The following is a 22,263-nucleotide window of genomic DNA, read 5'->3' as shown; positions in this document are numbered from 1 at the left end:
AGAGAGAGAGAGAGAGAGAGAGAGAGAGAGAGAGAGAGAGAGAGAGAAAGAGGTGAGGGAGAGGGAGAGAGAGAAGCCCATCAAATCACTCCAGGCACTCAGGAGACTGAGGCAGGAGGACTGTACGTTTGAGGCTCTCTCGGAGTATATTGCATGACCTTGTCAATAAATAACTGGGAGAAACTGAGGATTAGAGCAGCTCCCTCTCCCTTGAAAACAGCCCTCCCCTGTTAGAGAGTGGGTGTCAACCCACAGGATGCCTTGGGCTCCTTACTGACGTGATCGATAGTCTCTTCTCCTGGCTCTGGGCTCCTCGTAGCCATGAACCACACATGGGTACTGAGTAACTGATGTTGTCGCTACAGCTACGGAGAAACTTAGGTTCTTGTTTTGTTTTTAATAATTTATTTAATTTTTATTTTACGTGCATTGGTGCGAGGGTGTCAGATCCCCTGGAACTGGAATTACAGGTAGTTGTGAGTTGCCATGTGGTTGCTGGGAATTGAACCCAGGTCCTCTGGAAGAGCAGCTAGGGCTCTTAACCACTGAGCCATCTCCCCAGCCTGTTCATTCTGACTGACTTTACTCTTTAAAATGCCTTAGTTTCCCCATATGCATTAACTTTGAATTTTAAAAATGCACTAGCTTCCTGCTCCTGCAAGACTGAGGGCCACCTTGACTACTGTGCACAATGCACCTGCCAGGCAGGGTGCGTCCTTTCTAGTATCCCATGAGCAACTAATTGGTACCAGCAGCTTTGTTCACCTTGAATATTCTTCCAGGTACTGTGTTCATTTGAATATAGTTTACAGACAGCACGAGGTATTCGATTGTGATTTACATATGCTAGTTATATTAAAGTATTTTGTAGCTTAATACACACACACACACACACACACACACATATATATATATATATATATATATATATATATATATATATATATAGAGAGAGAGAGAGAGAGAGAGAGAGAATACCTCATTCTGTACCTCTGGCTGTCCTGGAACTCACTATATGAACCAGATTGGCCTCAAACTCACAGAAAGCCACCTGACTTTGCCTCCCAAGTGCTGGGATTAAAGGTGTGTGCCACCTCCTTGCCTTGCTGATGTTTAAGAACTTTAAATGGATGCTTGCTCCCCATGTAGAAATGGTGGGTAGCAGGCGTTTCAGTGTTATCATTGTAAAGAGAAAGAGATGGCGTTGACACAGGAGCTCACGAGTTCACTTGGGTAAATGAAGTTCTGAAAGCCAGAGGCCTGTTAGTTCAAATCAAATTCTTCTGGAGAAGATGAACCAGGTTTTTAAATGAGGTTTTAAATATTAAATGGAAATTTTAAAAAAATTCGGACAGAGTCTTGTGTCTCATTATACAGCCAAGGGTGACCCTGAACTTCTGATCTGCCACCTCTCCCTCCCTCCCCAGTCACAGGGTCACAGGCATGCCTAACTACAGACGTTTTATGTGGGGCTAGGGGTCAAGCCCATGCTAGGTTCTGTGCTGAGTTTCATACCTAGCTCGTGAAATACAGTTTTTGGTATTTAATTTAGCTACTATAAAAATTTTAAGTATGTTTAAAATATTCTGAGCATTTGAATTGCTGGAAAAATTGTAAATATTATGAAATCTAAATATATATCAGAATTTTCTGGTGAAAAGTTAATGCTGAAATTCAAATGGGCCATTGCTATAAAATATCAGCATAAGCTGAAAAAAGAGTCATTAACAGTTCTATATTGATTCTATATTGAAATGATCATGCTTTGGATGTATTGGTAAAATAACTGTAGAGTTTTCTATTTTGTTTTTGATGCTGGGAATTGAAAATTTCCATTTGAAATTTGCCTTTGCAAATCCTAAGCCCACACTCAACAAACAAGGTACATTCCCTAACTTCAGTCTTTATTACTTAAGGTAACTGTTCCCATCTCCTTTTACATTGACTGATTGACTGATTTGGTGGCTTGTAAGTTGGGGCAGCTCCTGGGCAATAACCAGAGCATCGCCTGCAGCATCTCCTCTTCTCAGTGTGTGTGTGTGTGTGTGTGTGTGTGTGTGTGTGTATACATGTGTGGAGAGGCCATTCTCAATCACTTCCCCCTCTCGCTGAGATTGCTGTTCAGTCTGGCTGGCCAGGAAGACCCCCGAACCCACCCAGCTCCTCTCCCCAGCACCCATAGCCAGGCCTGGCTCTTACATGGGTGGTGTGGATTCAAACTCAGGTCATGACACTTACACAGCAGCATTTTACCCACTGAGCCATCTCTCTGGCCCCTCTTTACAGTTCCTTAATTCACTACAGGAAACTCAAACTTGCAAATGTAGCTCATGGCACAGCTCTCGGTGTGGCTCTGTTTTCCATAACTGTGACGTGAGCAGGGCCGCTGGGAAGGCCGTTACAGTCAGACCTTGTTCTCCAAACTGTGTATGCACGGTCACTAGCCTTGTGATCCTCACCAAACGATATTTTTCTAGTGACTTCATTCTGCCACTCACTGTTAGAAGGAAGGGAGGAAGGGGAAGGGAGAGGGGGAGGAGGAGGGAGAAGAGAGAGAGGGGAGGGGGAAGGAGGGAAAGAGAGGGGAATAAGGGTGAGGGTGAGGACAGAGGGAGAGAGGGAGGGAGGGAGGGAGGACAAGGGAAGATAACACACTCAAAACATTGAGAGAGCTTGTCCTTGGAAACTGTCTACTTCAAAGAAACACTTGGGACACTTGGCCACCGTCAGGGACAGCGCTCACTCCCTTTCCACCTTCCGTCCTAGGCCATTGGTTTATTCATGGCAGCCCTTACTGAGCTCTCCAATGCTGGATACTAGGAAGACGCTGAACTGAATCTGCCTTCGGAGCAGGTTGGTTGCTCTCCTTGGAGGGGATGAGTTTTACAATCAGTTGACTGCTAGGTGAGCACAGAAGCCAAGTGTCCTGTTGAGAGCAGAGCGGAGAGCTGAGCCAAGGATACATTATCCTTGGATGTACGTTTGATCATTTGCATGTATATCAAGGGTGTGTGTGTTAGGAGGATGAGGGGGAGGAAGGGAGGAGCTGGTCCTTGCTAAGTAGCTGCCCTTTGTCCCTGGCAGTAGGGTATCTGCAGGAAATTCTGGGGTAGGCTGAGGGGGCAGTGACAAACCAAACAGCTTTTTAATCACTGCCACACTGACCCAGGTAGGAAAGCTCTGGGGTGGCTTGGATGAGAAGTACTAAGGGCTGAGTGAGTACTTAACAGAGAGAGGTAGCTTTGAGAACAGTAGAGACAGGCCAGACAAAGTCTATCCTCGTTTGGTGGAAATGGATCAGGCATGGAACATACTTTTTGCCTGGACAGCTGACTGTGGCGTCTCACCAGTTCATCCTTAGATACACCGAGTTCCAGGTGACATTAGAACACTTGACTAGACATCCTGTAGGACTCTAGAGCTGAGAAGACTGGAGCTGAGGCTCAGTGGTGGAGTAATTTCTCAGGGTGTAAGAGGCCCTGGTCCAACCTCCAGTACCATAAAAACTAAACAAAATCACAAAACTTCAGTAAATGCAGGTGTTCAACTTAAATAGCTAACTCTGAAAAAGACGTTTAAATGGCCAGCCATGCTTGGAGGGGACACTCAGCACCACCAGCCATCAGAGAAGACGACATCAAAACCACAGAGATGTCACCTGACCCTCGAACAGGTTGCTGCTATCCAAATGACTAAAGGCAGCCAGTGTAAGCAACATGTGGCAACAGGATCCTTACACGGTGGCGGTGGCGTTGGTTGGGGATGCAAACCACTATGGAAAACAGCATGAAGTTCCTCAGGGAATTCAAAACAGAACTCTGTATGACCCGCCACGCCCACTCCAGGGTCTAAGTCAGAGGAAGTAAATCAGTGTGTAGAAGAGACACTCACTCTCCCATGTTCACTGCAGCCCTCTTCACAACTGTCAAGAAGTGGAACCAAGTCAAGCACAAATCAACTGATGGATGGACAGAAAAAGCAAAAAACAAACAAACAAAAACCAAAGAACATATACAGTGTGTACTGTGAGTCACACAAAAACCTTGTCACTCACAGCTACTTGGATGGAAATGGAGTCATTGAACACACATAGAACATTGGACAGTCAAAGAAAGACAAGCACCGCACTACCTCACTTGTGCGACATATAAAACTTAGAGCAACTGAGAGTAGAATTGGGGATTTACATTGGCAAAGGAGAGGAGGGAGTGGAGAGGGACTCGTCAGTGGATCTGGTTATAACTAGACTGAAAAGCTCTGACGTAGATTATACAGCAGGGTGACCACAGATATGAATAATGCATGGTACATTTCCAAAAGCTAGAAGATGGTTGGTGTGCTGCTCAGTTGGTAGAGTGCTTGTCTGGCAGGCACAAGGCCCAGGGTTCGATAGCCACCACTGCTTGTTAAAAAAACCAGATGTGGTAGCACATGGCTGTAACCCAAGACTAGCGGGTAAGCACGGGAAGATCAGCAGTCAAGGTCATCCTTGGCTATACAGTTTAGGGCCAACCTGGGCTACAGGAGACCTTGTCTCAAAAGAAAAAAATCCAAGTCTGAGTAGAACAGTCAATGAAAAAAATAAAAAATCTTCAAATACACACATTAAAATTTCTCTTGGCCCCAGAGATAGCAGCTTAGTGGACGGCAAGCTCTAAGCAGCCTCTATGTACCGGACACACTGAACTAGGCACTTGTAGGATTTATTTATTTTAAATAATCCAATACCTATTTGTGACAACATACATCTATAGGACTTAGAACGACACAACATTCTGAAAGGGAGCTGGAAGGTGACTCGAATATCATTAACAAGTCCTCTGAGTCCAACAGTTCCTGCTCAGATTTCCTATGCTCCACATGGCCAGAACTGATTTTCTGCAGAAATCTTTTTGGTTTTTATTTTTGTTTTTTAAATCCTCTTGAGTTAGCCAAGAGAAATAGATACTTTAGTTTTTGAAACCCATGTGATCCTAAAGGGCTTACCGAACTGTATTCTTTCCTCTAGTTTGCCAACTAAACTTTTTCTTTCACAGATGGGAAGTTTCCCAGGCATGGTGGTATATGCTTTTTTTATCCCCAGCATTCAGCTCTCCATTACAGACAGCCCTGTAAGTAAGCACCTCTGGTATTTTGCTCCTAAAGCAAGCCTACATCGTTCTCACACAGCTACACACACAGACACACAGACACACACACACACACACACACACACACACACACACACACACACACCAGATCTAAGAAAAACTCCTAGAATTGAAATTGCTAGAATTCCTTCTAATAAAAATTTGACAAATGCTACCAAATTTCTGAGTAATTCTTCAGGTAGTCCTCAGCGCTCTTCAGACACTCTTGCCTCGGCTCGGAAGAGGGTTTGGAAACCTCTTGAAACTGTGGAGAATGTTGAGTATGTGTTCGTTTTTCTCAAGAAGGAACTGTTTGTTTCAGTCACACTCTGGGTGGTGGTGTGGGTAGTGAGGGGAGGACAGGTACCTCTATGAAGGACAAGAAACACAGGGTCAGTGGGACCCATCGCTCCAGTCACATTCTTACTGGGGGATGAAGGGATCCTCTTGGTGGGGGGTGGGGATGGGGGGAGGAGCCTCTATGAAGAATGAGAACTAATGAATCAATAGGTCCTCACGAGCATCCAAAAGGAATGCCTGCAGACAGCAACACTAAAACCCTGAAAATGTGTTTGCTCCTTTGCTCCCTGAGAGGAGGGTTAGATGTTAGGCCCCAGTTCCTGTAAAGGCCCTTTGCTATGGGAGAGAGCTCAGGAGCAGGTGAATCAGGAGAATGAGGCCCCAGATTAGCCTCTGATAATAATGCCACCTGGTCCCTTTCCAGGGGGAGGGTCCCCTCACACTGGGAACATATGCATGTAGGCCAGAAAGTGTTTGCTCTCTGGAATCTCATTGTTCAGCTCTGCATGGCATCTAGGCCTGAGGGTCAGGGGAAGGGTGGGGAGAAACTCACAGGATTTCTACACAGTCACCTGCATTCTGGCCTTTAGTCACCATTTATGCCTGTGCTATGGTGGTGATAGCATTCACAGATGTTTTACGACAAGCCCAGGAGGCAGGATGACAAATTACAGACCTCAAGCAACGGAAACTTTTTGGTTTAGAAAATGCTCTTCAAAAATGGTGTTTCAGGGTCCCACAGCAAAACAACAGCTCAATTCAAACACAATCAGACACCAAGAAATTCTATCCTCCACCAGCCCACAGTAGGCCTCAAAGGCCCTCGGCCATTAACAGGATGTATTAATCCATCTCGGCTTCAATCATGTTAAACAACAGCGTTCCTTGAACTGAAGCTAAGCCTTGAAGCTCTGAGCCCTGTAAGACCGCGCTGAGGGACGAGGATGACAGCTTGGCTGGTATAGAGGTGTCTTGTAAGTGCGAGGACAGTCTGATCCCCGGAAACTGAGTTTTTAAACAGTGAGGTGTGGTAGGTGTGTTTATCTCACTGCTGGGGCTGGGGAGGCAGAGACAGATCCCCAAGGCTCACTGGCCGGTTAGCCTGGCTGATGTGGTGGCTCTAGGATGGTACATGAGCAACGGTAGCTGAAGTTGTCCCCTGGTTTCCACAGGACATGCATCCATGCACACACACACATACACACACACATACACACACACAGAGAGAGAGAGAGAGAGAGAGAGGCACAGACACAGACACAGACACAGACACAGACACAGACACAGACACAGACACAGACACAGACACAGAGAGAAATGAGATTGGAGGGAGACATGTCTGTTGTTAATCTGATCACAACTCAGATGTGCCTGGTATAGCAGAGACTTGCCCTTCAGAATGGGGAGGATTAGAAGATTCCCCTTCACACGGAACATTAGCCTTCACATTGCCTAGAACATGCAGTGTATGCTCTACACTACATATAACATGGGACAGGTAGAACATGACAGATCAGAGACGATGGAAGATCACGTTTTCACATTGTCATTCAGCATAGCAAGTGTGCTCATTCTCGAGTCTGTAAGGTCTGCTTTCTCACAGTGAGGTCCTGATAACACCTTTAAATATTCGGGTCCTGGGATCCTAGTTCATCACACTGGATCAGAGTCAGGGACGGTGACCCTGCTGAGTATGATGGTGCACACCTGTAGTAAGTAAAACCAGAACACAGAAGGCTGAGACAGAAGGATGTCAAACTCCAGGTTAGCCTGGGTTACATAGTAAGAACATCTCAAAGAAAAGTGGGTTTTTTGGGTTTTTTTTTTTTTGTTGTTTTGTTTTTAAAGAATGAGGCAAGAGCCAGGTGTAGTGGCACACGCCTTGAATCACAACACTCAGGAGGCAGAGGTTGGCAGGCATCTATGAGTTCTAGGTCAACCTGGTCTACATAGTGAGTTCCAGGGGAGTCAGGGCTCTTGCATAGTGAGAGGCACTGTCCCGGAAACAAATGATCAAACAAGAATGGGGCAAAGATCTTAACAGTAGTTTAGACTTCATAGGGGAGTTTGATGAACTCTGAGGTCTGAGGAAGTATTATAATCTTTTATAGCTTTGTCAGTACAATTCTATGGAGCCTTTGCCAAGGCCTTCTCTGCACTGAGAACTCTCAGAGTTCTAGCACTCTCCCTATGGGTCCCAAAAGCCGCTTTCTCAAGTTCAATTGAGAAAATTCCTAATATCATAAGGAATTAATCATTCCCAAGCCCATATGCCAAGTCCTTCAAGAATTTAAGAGCCACTGATTCATACACACACACACACACACACACACACACACACACACACACACACACAGCAGTTTCCCTTTTTTGGTTGAAAAGCTTTAGGCTTCTGTCGAGGCAGGGACTGTGGTGCTGGGGACTGAACCATTGGCCTTGTGATCTTAGGCAAGCACTCTACCAACAGAGCTACGTTCCCATCCAGGCTCTACTCTGTCAACTACATTTCACTTGGCACTTTGCCAAGGAGAACCTTGAAGCAGAAAAGAAAAACACTGATCAAGACTCAGTTACGAAGCCAGGAATCTCTGGCTCACTATGAACCAAGTCCAGGGTCCTAACCCATTGGAGGGCCAGGACTTGAAGCCTTGTTTTCTCATCTGTACCAGGTTATGAGCCCATGTCAGGCTGTGAAGAATTAGAACAATGAGCCACTACTCACAGACACCCTGAGGAGTCCATCAAGGCGCCTGGTAAACTCCCCCCATACTCTAAGAGCAAGAGAACAAGCCACCAATGACAGCCCCAAACTCAAGCAACACCTTTTTGGAAAGCTTTCTGTTTTCCATTTTAAAGGTACATAATTTTGGTGGCTGGGAATGTAGCTCAGTTGGTAGAGTGCTTGGCTAGCCTGCACAAGGCCCTGGGTTGGATCCTCAGCACTCCATAAGCTTAGGCGTGGTTGTGAACATCTAGAATCCCAGCATTCAGGAGCAGAGACAATAGAATCACAAGTTTAAATACATCTTTGGCTACACAGAAAGTTTGAGGCCAGCCTGGGCTACATTAGACCGTCTCAATATCAAAGAAAAAATAAAGAATAAAATTTTGAGGACTCTCTTCCCAATTTTCCCTACGGTTTACATGCAAAACATGGTTTTAGTCAAGTAATTGGGTGAAACTGCCTCTTAAGGAAAATCTGCTTATTTACTCTGTAGCTTCCCTCATTCCTTGACACATGACCAATCTCCAATGCAGACCCTCATCTTGATCTCTCTTGGAGAGGATCAGGGTAGCCTACAACTATGCAAGCAAGATCAGGAAATGAAAGGATAGGCTAGTCACAAACAAAGCAACGTGCCCTGGGATGCAGGGCTGGAGGATCAAGAGGCTCACCCTGTGGGAACTGATGGCTGGAGGGAGGGCCAAGAGGCTCACCCTGTGGGAACTGATGGCTGGAGAATCAAGAAGCTCACCCTGTGAGTACTGATGGCTGGAGGGAGGGACAAGAGGCTCACCCTGTGGGAACTGATGGCTGGAGAATCAAGAGGCTCACCCTGTGGGTACTGATGGCTGGAGGGAGGAACAAGAGGCTCACCCTGTGGGTACTGATGGCTGGAGGGAGGAACAAGAGGCTCATCCTGTGGGTACTGATGGCTGGCTGGCAGGCACAGCCTGACTGTGAATGTTAATCTTTAGACTGCTATCAGAGAAAAAGAAAATCAACCCTGATCAAAGCAAGGACTCCGGCTAGAAGGAAATCATTGTCCTTGGCCTAATAGCTGTGCGTCTCTAGTACCACTGGATGAGTGCATATGTGTGTGTGCCGTGAAATCAATAGAAACCTGATTTGACTAGCTTTGGCAAAATAGCTATCACTGATGCCAGTGGCTCTCAGGTGGCCATGGTTATCTCAATCTAGCTCCTAACCTCTCCAGCTCACTCTTTACAAAAGCATTTAATTAACTCTGTGTGTGTGTGTTTTCTCCAAGCCCATAATGAGGTGTCAGACTCTGGACCTGGAGCTTCATGCAGTTGAGAGTCATCTGAAGTGGGTGCTGGGAATTCAACTGCAGTCCTCTGGGTGAGCAGCACGTGCTCTTAACCACCGAGCCCTCCAGCCCCTACCTGCTCTTGTGTTGTTTTTGGTTTTTGTTGGTTAGGTCTTTCTTTTTCTTTTTCTTTTTTTTTTTTTTTTGAAGGCTGGATCTCATGTAGTCCAGACTAGCCTCCAATATTACCCAGAACTACCGATTGTCCTGAAGTACTGGGATTCTATTCCTTTGAAATCTAAAACAGGAAGCTTTCAAAAGGGCGTTGCTTGAGTTTGGGACTCTCATTTTCCCCAAACTTTTCTCAAAGGCAAACGTACACCTGGGTTATTTGGAGTCAAGGATAAAATACAAGCAAGGCCGGGCAGTGGTGGCGCATGCCTTTAATCCCAGCACTTGGGAGGCAGAGGCAGGTGGATTTCTGAGTTCGAGGCCAGCCTGGTCTACAGAGTGAGTTCCAGGACAGCCAGCGCTATACAACCAAGGCTTCTGGTATGCTGGTGGCACGCTGTCAACTGAAGTATATGCCTGGTCCTCCTCATTCTTCTCTTCTCTGTTCTCTAGGGATTCACTGCCATTCGTATGGTTGCTTCCCATCTAAGAAAGCAGAGTGTCTGGAAGTGATGGGCAGCAGAATAGATAACAACCAGCCATCCTATCCACCCTTCTACCATCAGCTAAAGTGCCCAATTTTAACGAAAGGCACAGCTGCTTAGGGCCCACAGTGCTCCTCCAGTAACTGGAGACTTTCATACACTTGGGTGCACATGGAGCCAGCAGAGTGTTAAGCCGCCAATTGTCTTAAGCGGCAAAGTTCTCGACTGGTCAAGGCACCGAGGACTGAGTTAGAATGTAGCCACAGGCAGACACAGAATGAAAAACTAAGAATAGGATGATTCCTGTGTGCCAGGCATTGTGCGGAGACTGTTCTCTACAAGAGGGGTGAGGAGCGCCCTAAGAGTAAGAGAAAGCAAACTTACTTGCAAAAGGAAAAGGTAAGACAAGTAGTGCTGGAGTGAGCTTCAGAGAATGTTAACTCGGTGGTTTATCCACAATGTGGAGTCCCGGGTGCTTGACTCAGCAAAGGACTGCGCGGGACTCCAGTGCTGAGAACGGTGCGGCACCGCCTGCCGCAGCCCAGGTGGCTGCTCCGGTCCAGGACCTCACGCTTCCAGGGTGCGGCGCCAAGTGGCCCAAAGAACCGCCTCTGGTCGCAGCACCCGGTCCCTGAGCCAAAGATCCCCAGCCACAGTCTATGACACCCGGCGGGAGCCCAAGATTCCCAGGACCGAGTCCAGGACCGGCGGCCGAGTACAGGATCCCGGGGTTAAGTTCAGATTTCCAGGCCCCAGCTGCGGCCGAGTCCAGGATTCCCCAAATAAAGTCTAGGTCTCCAGGTCCGAGCCTAGGACACCGGCCCGGAGCCTAGGACCCACACCCAGAGCCCAGATCCCGCGGCAGAGGTCTGGACCACTGCCTAAGACCCTTACCTCTCCTGCGGAGACAGGCTGTGGTCTACGGCAGCTGCCACACCCTCGTCCCGGCCGATAGGACCCGCCCCGTCTCGGGGTGGAGACCGAGCCTAAGTTCCTGGTTGTCCCTCGGCCCACGGGAAAGTCCCTCCCAGGCGAAGTTCAGCTGGAGCAGCACAAGAATCGCCCCCAGCACCAGGAGGCGCCTGAGGCAGATCACGCACTCGGCCTTCAATCCCACTAACACCACAGCAAGGCCACAAAGGACCCCTAGACTGCATCGCCAAACCTCACTCAGGACCCTGACCCTGCACAACCAGACTCCCAGGTTCTTGGCCTCGCGTCCTGCAGGGGTCACACACCGCACTCGAGGCCTTAGCGCTCCACCGGGGCACCCAGACTAGTCTAGGGTGGACTGGAAAAGCAGAACATGACATCCGAGGGCACATTTCATGTCCTTCTTTCATATTTCAACATGCATTCCAGAAAATTTTTAGCAGTCCCATGCCTCCCTTAAAGAAGACAGATGCAATCCCCAGAGTTGGGGGAAGGGTGCTGGGAGACAGATACAGGTCACCTTTGGGAACTGGAGTTAGGAGCAACTCCAGGTTTCCCACTGAACTCCCAGCTGAAGCATTGCTTGGTTGCTAGCCAGCCTGGTTCTGGCTCCTTGCTGGACACGGAGGCAAGTGCCTCTAGAATTCTTGAAGAACAGAGGCAGGTGCAGGCAACAGAGGCTCCACAGGCAACCTCCAATTTCATTTAACAAAGAATGGGTCGCTTAGGGCAGCGTTTGCTCTCCAGCCAACCAAAACCTATGTGGTCATTATTTTAAATTATATCAGAGGAAGGGTGCTAGGAGACAGATACAGGTCACTGTAGCTAGAGGAGGTGGCCTGTCGTGTGGTTAACAGCTGGTCAGGAGGAGGATGGCTGACCTAGACTTTGGCCTGTCCTTTCATGTTCCGAAGCCATGTTTCAAGGGGAGGAGACAAAATCAATCAAGGTAATAGGAAGGACAAAATAATGATACTTCATTTCTGGAAGTTTTGAGACTGTTGCATCCTTTAAAAAAAATTAGATGGGGGGTTGGGAGAAAATAAAGGTTAGTGTCTAGCAACTGCAGTTAGCCCACAGCTAAGCTGATTTATAGCAAGTGCAACCAGGCCACAGGCCTCTGATGCCCCTTCTCCCAAGGACTGCCCTAGCCTAGGTGGGAAAGCCACAGACAGAAGCTTTTTATTATTATATATAAAATATGTGCAATTTATTTATTTTATGTGTATGGATTTTGTCTGCATGTATGTCTGCATACCAGCATAGGACCCCTTGGCTGCTGGGAATTGAAGGTCTGTTCTTTGGGTCCCCAACTGAGTCTTTTATGGGACACAAAAGCCAGGACTCTATCTGACCCAGGGTCATCTGGTATCAGGGATCAAGGGAGGGCTGACCTCCAGCAGGAGCCTTGCTTCTTTCAGGTGACAGATGACATACGACTTCTTCCAACACCTGCAGGCTCTCCTGAGAATGCCCAGGAGGGCACTGTCAGGGCACCTGCATCCCGTCTTACTTCCGGGAAGCCTGACCTAACACAGAGCATTAAAACAATTAATAGAGTTGTCCAACTGAAGGACTCAGGCTTCTCACTAAAGATATAAAAATGAGGCACCACCAGACACACACATGATGTACCTACACCACCAGGCACACACATGATGTACTTACACCACCAAGCACACACATGATGTACCTACACCACCAGGCACACACATGATGTACCTACACACTTACAAGCAAATCACGCATATAAAATAAAATAATATGTTTTATAAATATGAAAAGAGCACAGACTGCTCTTCTAGATAACCCCAGGTGCAATTCACAGCCCCCACACGATGGTTCACAACCATCTTTAACTCCAGTCCCAAGTGATCCAACAATCTCCTCTGGCCTCCATGGCATCAGGCATGCAAGTGGTACACAGACATGCATACAGACAAAACACCCATACACATTTTTTTAATACCAAAATAAATAAATATATTTGTTAGATTTCAAACTCCAAACAAATGGCTGAGTTACTTACTTAACATATCAAAGCAGACACTGGCTGCCACGTTCTCTCTGCATCTCCCCCCACCAGGTCCCTACCTGTGTCAGGGCCCTCCTGGATGGGGTACCTTTGGAGAGTCAGATCAACAGCTTGGTTGGGAGGAGTTCCTTGGGGGAGGGAACTCCTTTATGCCATTCCCAGATTTCAGTACCAGATGAATGGGAAAAAAAAAGAAAAAGAAAAAGAAATAAGGAGGAAAGAACATGACCGCTCCTAGGTACGGTGGAGGAGGAAGTTTATTATAGGTATTATAGGCATTATAGGTATGGCATGTGGGAGAGCATAGCCAGAGGCAGGAACATCTGGGAGAGTCCAGAGTGGACATGCCCCTGAGCCATGTGAGCAGAGGGGGAGAGGTAAGAGAGGAGAACCAGGTGCAGCATCCAGGATGCCCAAAGGAGAGCAGGCTAAGCAAAGTGGTTGGATTATGGAGCTGGAAAGTTCAGGGTAGGGGTGGGGGTGCCTGCCAGGACTCTCTAACAGATACGGTCTGAGGGATGTAGGGAGAGCCTGGCCCCTGGTTTACTTTGATATGTTAAGTAGGCACCTTTGCCTCAGGTTTGAGACCTAACAATATTTACTTCAGATTTCTTCTGAAGTTGAATGAAAGTGAGAGTAGACATTTTTTTTCTTAAAACAAAACTGGGCTTGGTGGTACACACCTGTAATCCCAGCACTTGGGAGGCAGAACAGCAGGATCAGGAATTCAGGGTCATCCTCAGGTGCGTTGCCAGTTCAAGACCAGCCTGGGATTCATGAGGGCCTGCTCAAAGAAAAAACAAAAAACCTATCAATAGTCCCCGGGATGTAGTTTGGTGGTCCTAAGTATACACAAGACCCTGGATCCACCCCCCACCCCCACCCCACTCCAGACTACATAAACATCTCTCAAGACTAACTCCTCTCTGGCAACTGGGAAGCAGAAAGTCAGGTGACAATTGTCTTAGCCGGCCTGAGAAAGCGGAGCCCAGTGCCAGGAGAAAGCCAAGAAGCAGCATGAAATGTGACCTCATTTCCCGAGCTCTGAAGGACTCGGCTGCTGTACCAGATGCCTCTGAAAGTGGATATTCAGGTAAGACTAAAGTCAAGCTCTCCGTCAGAAATCTGTTCCAGTAGCAGCTGGTGCTCTGTCCCCTCTACTCAGCTGTCACTTCTCCTCTTTCACCCAGGTTGAAGGCTGGAAGGTTGAAGGGCCTTCTCTGGGAGGGTAGAGAAGGGTATTTTGGGGGTAGGAGTGCCAGATTCAGTCAAGGTACTCTGGTCATCAAAGGCAGCCTGACACTTGGGGACTTAAAACAACGACCACTTATTTCTGCCTTGTCAAAATTCATGAAGTTGTGAGTCAGTGCTGGGCTAGGCATGCCCAATACTTCCTATCAGTGTGGTATCAATGGAGGCTGATTGCTATAGCAGGCTAGCTGTATTCACCAATCTGGAAGATTCATTCATCTGTTGGGCAATATGCAGGCACTATGACAACAGTGTAGAAGACTGCCCTCCAGTGGTACCATCCACCAAAAAACCTGCATATTCTATATCACCCCTCAAGTCAGATTTCCTGTGTGGAAGTTCAGGGTTACCAGAAAGAATGCTGTAGGAGAACCATTAGTAAGGAGATCAGACATGTCTGTTACACTCTATAATCTGCAGTCACTAAGACTCACCAGGCTCTAGGGCTCCACTTTAGGCTCCATTGCTAATTGTGTCTGAATGTGGGTGAGCATATGTGAGGGGTTACGGCCATCTTTAATCTAGGGTAGGAGGTTTACCCAGGCCTAGGGTTACTCTGTTGACGTTAAGGTGGTAAATACTGAACTGTTCCTGTTCTGCACCTAGAACACTGGTCCTGGGATTATAATCATGGAGTTGGGAGACTGGGGTCTCTCTCTGGGGAATCTAAGAGCAAAACCATAAAGAAACTGTCATCAGCTACTCAGAAACTGGAGGTAACACTAAGGTTAATAAAGGCATGCTGCCAAGCCCCGCCCACTCACAAGAGCAGGTGTTAGCTTTTCCTCTAAGCTCTGCCCAATGGTTACCTAGCAACAGCCAGGTAAGAGCCTAGCTCAAGTATAAAAGGACTGTTTGGGGGGCGGGGCTTCCCCAACCCCTGTCCGTTTTCTGTCTCCCTTCTTTCTCTGCCTCTAACAGAAAGCTGCCAATCTCTCTTGTGGGATTGCTGGACAAAATTCAGGACACTTAGTTACACTGGGATTTCATCTGGACATGGTGGTGCCTGACAAATCCCAGCACTTGTGAGGTAGAAGAAGCAAAAGTTCAAGGCCAGCCTGGGCTACATGAGAAACTCGATGCCAGCCCGAGCTACATGAAACTCTATCTCAAAAAAAGAGATAGAATAGATATTCTTTAAGAAGATAGTCAGGGAACTAAACCTGTTCTTTAATTTTTTTTAAAGGATAAGATCTTTTAAATTAAAAATATAAAAACAAAAGAAAGACTGACCCAGTGAGATGACTTACCTGCCACCAAGCCTGGTGACCTGGATTTGATTCCTGAGAGCAGCATGACAGAAGTGAATCCTGCAAGTTGTCCTCTGATCTTCTTGTTCGTACATGCCATGGTGTGAACACACACACAGGTACATACATACATACATACATACATACATACATACATACATAAATGTAAATCAAGTTTAAAGAAAAAGCTCAGTATGAGAGGTGAGAAGGGAGCGTTAGGAAGTGCTCTCACTAAGACAGAGCCTACCTACGTCTCTCAAGAGGCAGAGGCAGAGGATCTCTGTGAGCTCCAGGGGAGCCTGGTCTACAGAGCAAGTTCTAGGACAGCCAGGGCTGCACAGAGGAACTCTATCTCGAGAAACAACAGCAATAACAAAGCACCACCATGACAACATGCAGCCATCCTCCGGTATCCTCAGGAGACTGCTCCCAGAACCGAGAGCAACACTAAAAATCTCACCTGTCTTTGCTATTTGCTTTGCTTGGTTTTGTTGTTGTCGCTGCTGCTGTTGTTTTGTTTGAGCAGAGTCTTACGATTTCACGATTTCACAGTAGTGATCCCCCTGCCTCATCCTCCCCAGTGCTGATACAGACTTGCACACCCACACCCTGCTCTCTCATCTGTGGGGAACCATCTCTAGATTACATATATTGCACAGAACAGTGTAAATAGTTACTATTCCATATCATTTGGGAAACAATAAGAAGGCAAATATGTCTGTAAATATTTAGTACAGAGCCAACCGGGGAATTTCTGCAAGCTGGGGATGCCTGGGTCCATGCTTGAACTCACAGATGCAGGGGGCCACCTGCAGAGACAGAGCGTAGAGAAGCTAGCTGTGGCTGTGAGGCACACACACTTAGGGCTAGCTTAGCATCCTGGATCTCCACTTAGCTTGGACTATGCACACACCACTATCCTAACAATGCACCTAGCAACTTAGGACACGCACATGGACAGATACACACACGGACAGATACACACACACACACATACACACACACACACATGAACACATCAGGCTGCAGGTTTCATCCACTTCAAATTCCTCCCTAGCAACCTTTTGTGGTCAGTTTTATTTGGGATACATGTGGGTAACAGATATAAGGGGTTGATCTAGCCTGAACTAATTTGTGTGTACTCACTGCAAACCAAACTGTGTCCTCTGAGGGAACTTTTAGAGGAAAAACCTTACTCACCCTCTTATGTCTGTGAATGACTGGGCGTGCATATGATTAAAACCAGATGCATCATGGGAGGAGCTACCATTTCTGTAAGACTTAGTTGTTCCAGCCATTGGGCACAAGCACTGTCTATATATAGTGCCAGCCAGTCAGTCCTCATCAGCTTGAGTTAGATACTTGTGTGTCAATAAACATCACTATAGATGTTTGTACTGAGGTGGCTGTGCTGGTTGAGAACCCCCACACCCCTCTATAAGCTCATGTATCTGAATGCTTGATTCCAGTGCGTGGTGCTGTTTGAGGAGACACAGCTTTGATGGGTCGTGAGAGAACCACATAGCTCGCCCTCTCCACCCCACCTCCTCCCAAACTATGAAGGAGCAGTAACAAACGGCTGTGTGACTGGTGCTGCCACTCAGCGGTAGAGTGCCTGCCTGCCTGTGTGGATTTGACTGATTCTGGCACCTCTATTAACAATAACAGAAACAATAATTAGTCAAGCATAGTGTTGTAGGTCTGTAATCCCAGTATGTGGGAGGTAGAGGCAGGAGGATCAGATGTTCTAGGTCATCCTCATCTATGTATCAATCTTGAGGATAGCCTGGGCTACATGATGCCCTGCATCAAAAACAGAATAATGATTTAATAAATGGCTTTTGGTTTGCACCATGAAATCTAGGATATTTTTTGGAGTAAGAGACAAGCATAAAGCCTCCAAATGAAGGACACTTCGGGTCAGACTTGAGACTCCTCTTCCAATGGTTGCTGAAGAGGCACATGAATAGAGGATTTTTACCTTTAGAGACAGATTTCTTCTCCAATTCTGGAGATGGACTCCTAGGTCAATGTCCAGGCTACAGCTGGTCACTAGCCAGGAAGTAAGGCTAGAGGTCAGGCAGCCTTTGGCCCCTGGGGACAGTGGCTTCACAAAGAATAGAGAGAAATCTTGCAAAGGTGACATCTTCTGTGGATGGCATTTTCCATAAGATGCTTAGGCTGCTGGAAGGAGACCAAACTGCATTTAAAATATGAGAGGAATATTCCTGCAGAATCCACAGGGACAGGCAGGGGGCCAGGAAGAGTGACATCATCCTGTTTGGGAACAAATGCAAAGCATATGTAGAACTTTCACTTTTAAGGATGAGTAAGCATGAAAAAATACATATGTATAATAGAAAATTCTAGAATACGGACAATGTGACACCTGCCAGACACAGCAGTGAACTGGGAAGGTGGAGACAGGAGAATAGAATGAAGAGTTCATGCTCATCATGTAGCAACCCTTACATGCAACCCTGTCTTTAAAAACCAAAGAAGCTGGAGAGGTGCCTCCAGCTTTGAGCAGATGCTGCTCTTGCAGAGGACCCAGGCTAATTCCCAGCACCCCGCAGGCAGCTCCATCCAGCCTGAGGGGATGTGATGGGAGGTTCCGGCCTCCACAGATTCCTGCACACGCACATTCGTGACACACACACACACAAACAATCTCTCTCTCCCTCTCTCAAAAATAAAATCTTATTTTGGAAAGTAAATAAAAGGAGGAAGGGAGAGGAAAGAGTACTGTAGTGGAGGGCAGAGAAAATATAACACAAAGTAGAAATGACTTTAAAGGTTTTATGATGAGAAGAAATCAATTTAAACGGACTCTGATTCATCCTGCATAGATGAAATATGCCAAAGGCATGGCAGTAATCTCAGTCGCACTGTTTATAGGGTAGAATGAATAGTTATGAACCAGAGTCCTACAGAACATTTACAAAAAACGATAAAGTACTTTTTTCAAAGAAAGCCTTTGCGGGGCATGATGGAGCAGGCCTTTAATCCCAACACCTAGGAGGCAGAGGCAGGTGGATCGCTATGAGTTCAAGGGTAGCCTGATCTACATAGTGAGTTCCAAGTCAGCCAAAGCTACATAGTGAGGCCTGTTTTTAAAAGGAGGGGGGAGGGAAAGTATCATTAAATTCCAAAACATAGCTTGGGATATGGCTCGGTGGTACCCTGCTACTTCCTTAGCAGGTGAAAGACCTGTGGGTTCAATGCCCAGAACTGAAAACATAAATCCCTGTCTGAGGTTCTCACTCATCTCTGCTTGGTCTGGACTTTCTCACTTGTGGAAGAGCACAGGGGACAGACCTGCCTCATAGGTACGACTTTACAGGGATTAGGTGATTTTGTGAGAGTTTTAGAGAAGAACTCAGAAAATTCTAAACTCTGTATTACTGTTGGCTAGTTTTCTCATCACAGTTAAATAAAATAAAAATCCAATAATAAAGTGTGTGTGTGTGTACCCAGAGGCCAGCCTGTCGCCACACAACACCCTCAACAGGAGCCACTACGGTGTGCAAGTACGTGGTAGAGAGGTGGGAGAGAAAGAGGAGCAGATGAGCCGGTGAGTGCTATGAGGAGAGGTGGAACTGGGGTCTAGAGATGGAGAGGAACAGCCCCATGTGAGGAGCCTGCTCTGCCAGCTGAGGCCGTGGTGAAGTCCCAGTCAGTGCTGCCGCTGAGGGCAAGTTACAGCATTCAGGAGAGCAGGCCCTGCACTTCTGGACAGCACTGGAGAGCTAGCCCTGCTGGTGTGGGTAAGGGTGAGCTGGCCCATAGGGTATGAGACTAGAATCAGGACTTTGAGCTGGCTCACCCCACATGTACTCCATCTGAACTGCTAGAATACATGAAACATTGGGCTGGTCCTGCTGGCCCGATGGCAGAGGCGCTGTCTGTGACCAGAGTCAACCTTCTGCTATTCCTCTGCCTCTTGCCCCTCTAACTGGAATGAGCAGGCCCTGATTTTTCTGTGGAGAGATAGTGTGGCAGCTACCTTTCCTTCCATCCAGGCTCTCAAGCATCTGTGGCTCAACCCAGCACGGCTGTCTGCAGTGAGTGTATTTACAGACCGGTGCTATAGTGATCACCACTCAGTGTGCCTGCTGCTGTTGGGCAGAAGATAGAGCTGAATGTAGTTGGTTGCCTAATATCAGGCGCTCAGGACTTCACGTTTGCCTCCTCCAACCCCATTCTCCATCATGACCCTTAAACAATAGAGATGCCTGGTGAAGCCCAACGGCAGGCAGTCTAATAATCTACAGAGACTGTGCAGTGCTGGTGATGGGGCCCAGGGACCTACACATGCTGCCCATGTGCTCCGTCAGTGAGATAGGCCCTCTCCCCAGGGACCAACTCTATTGGATGGTGCTAAGGTACATCCCTCCCCCACCCCCCAAGGTGCGTCCCCTGCAAGCACTGCGCCACTGAGCTTAACTCCTGGGCAGAAAGTTCAAAGCAGCAGCATGTGCTACTTTTGTTTTCTCTCCTCCCCTCTCCTGCCTACAAACAAAATCCACAAAAAGACCTGTTTTTGGATGCAGAGTACTGCTGCAGTTAAACTAAGTGAACGACCTACTTCACCAAGGAGAGGAGCACGGGTCACACTGTAGCAATCCTTCAGTAAAGTCTGATGTTTAATTGCACATGGTGACAGCTGCCCTCAGCAACGGACCACCCTGTCCTTCACCCACCATATCCCTTTCCAGACCCGCCCCCTTTCCAGACCTGCCCCCTTTCCAGACCCGCCCCTTTCCAGACCCGCCCCTTTCTACGTGGAAGATTGACAGCCAGCAAGGATGGCATTTTCCCCTCCTGTAGATTGTTTTACTCTCGTTTATGCTTTAGTGCTGGGGCTTGGAACCCAGGCCTGGGCGTGCTAGTTGGGATCATTAGCTTTCATTGTCAAGTTGATACAACCTAGGGTCACCTGGGAAGAAAGTCTAAATGAGAAATTGCCTACATTGGTTTAGCCTGTGGTTATGTCTGTGGAAGATTGTTTTAATAAGTTTGGTATGGGAAAATCCACCGTGAGTGGCACCATTCCATAGGTGGGGGTCCTGAGCTGTGTTAGGGTGGGGGAATCAAGCTGACCAGGGGCAAGCAAACATGCTAATAGCCATGCACTCATTTCTCTCTGCCCATCACTGTGACCAGCTGTCTTCAAGTTCCTGCCGTTGTGACTTCCTCACAGTGATGGGTTACAACCTTGAATTGTGAGGAAAAATAAATTCTGTCTTTGCTAAGTTGCCTTTTGTGAAGATATTTTATTGGAGCAACAGAAATAGAACAAAGACATTAGGCAAGTTCTCTTCTCCAGATCCCCATGCTGGCTCTATTTAAACAATTGCCCTCCCAGCTTAATCCCCACTACTGCTGGGCTGCAGCTACACACAAGGCCCTTGGAATCCAGCCATCGTTATGAAAATGAGTCCAGACAAACATGACCTCATTTGTTTGTACAAATATTCCAGGTGAATGTGTTTTGCCTGGAAGCACTGTTGGCAGCTCAGCTGTCAGACTAGCAGCAGCAATAGTCCAGGCCTGGGATGGGCTGGACAATAGATCTTTAAATACTTATGTTTGTAGAAAGGCCTTCAGCTTGAGATGTGGGTAGGACCACACTGTATTCACATGAGTCCAGATAGGTCTGCTAAACAGGGAAAGTCCCCTAGAGTCTAAAATGAGATCATAGCCAGGCAGTGGTTAACATGCACCTTTAATTGGAGCACTCAGGAGGCACAGCAGGTGAATCTCTGAGTTTGAGGGCAGCTTGGTCTACAGAGTATGCTCCAGGACAACCAGAAGAAAGGAAGCAGTCACATCAACCTTAAGTCACAAAGACCCAAACATTGTGATTTACTCAGGATCTAAGTGAAAAGAAGTTCTTGTCCCTATTTTTGGAGATAGGGTTTCTCTACGTAGCTCTACCTGGCCTGGAATTCACTATGTAGATCAGGTTGGGCTTGAACTCACCAAGATCCCCCTGCTTCTGTATCCTGGAATGAAAGGCTTTTGCTACCAGCCCAGTTTGTAGATATTTTTCTTTCGACAAAGTCTTGAGACCCATGTGACTTGGGTTCAGGAACCCTGACCAGAGTTTCCAGGATATATAAATAAAGGAAAATAAAGGATAGATTCACACACAAGAAAGCTGGGATAGGGTGGGAGTATGCTTACTCTGACAGAGGGTACCTCCTACAGCCAGAACCTCAGCGTGGTTACTAGGTTCAGCACTTAGAGAGGGCTTATCTACTCTCTCCTCTAGCTCTGAGGTCTCTGTAGGTGAGCAGTCTTAGGTCCTAAACTTCAGGGAGGAGGAAGAAACTTCAGTTGCTAGTCTTGCTCACACCACCCACTCATCCACACTGAGACTCTGAGGAAGGCTTTGCCATCCTTCTTGAGCCTCACCCTAAAAAGGCTTTGCCACTCCCATGGGGCAGATATATTGGAGTCACTGGAGTCCTGGATATGGCCGAGCCCATGTCAACAATACATATTCACTCGGGACCTCCCTCACCCAGAGCTTCCTCCAGTCTTTATGGTCTTGCTCAGGGCAGCTTTCTTTGCTTTTAAGTCTGAGGCAGGATCTCACAAAACCCAGACTAGTCTCTAGCTCTGTAGTTAAGGGTGATGATTAACTTCTGATCTTCCTGCCTCTTCTTTCCCAGGTCAGGAATTACGTCATGCAATGCTCATTTAATGCAG

At 47.2% G+C, this 22,263-nt stretch overlaps 1 protein-coding gene across 1 annotated transcript in view; it reads right to left on the bottom strand.

The window, feature by feature from the left end:
• Anxa4 (annexin A4) overlaps positions 1–11,047 on the bottom strand; it is a 54,930-nt gene extending 43,883 nt beyond the window's left edge. Inside the window, exon 1 of the mRNA XM_028762323.1 lies at positions 10,972–11,047. The gene's annotated coding sequence lies outside the window, so the exon portion shown is untranslated. The remainder of the gene's footprint in view (positions 1–10,971) is intronic.
• Between the last annotated feature and the right edge of the window lie 11,216 nt (positions 11,048–22,263).

This window comes from Grammomys surdaster, unplaced genomic scaffold (genome assembly GCF_004785775.1).
Source record: "Grammomys surdaster isolate TR1022 unplaced genomic scaffold, NIH_TR_1.0 133, whole genome shotgun sequence".
Classification (NCBI taxonomy): Eukaryota; Metazoa; Chordata; class Mammalia; order Rodentia; family Muridae; genus Grammomys; species Grammomys surdaster.
The sequence above is the reverse complement of the archived record's forward strand: the minus strand, read 5'-3'. Positions and strand labels throughout refer to the sequence as shown.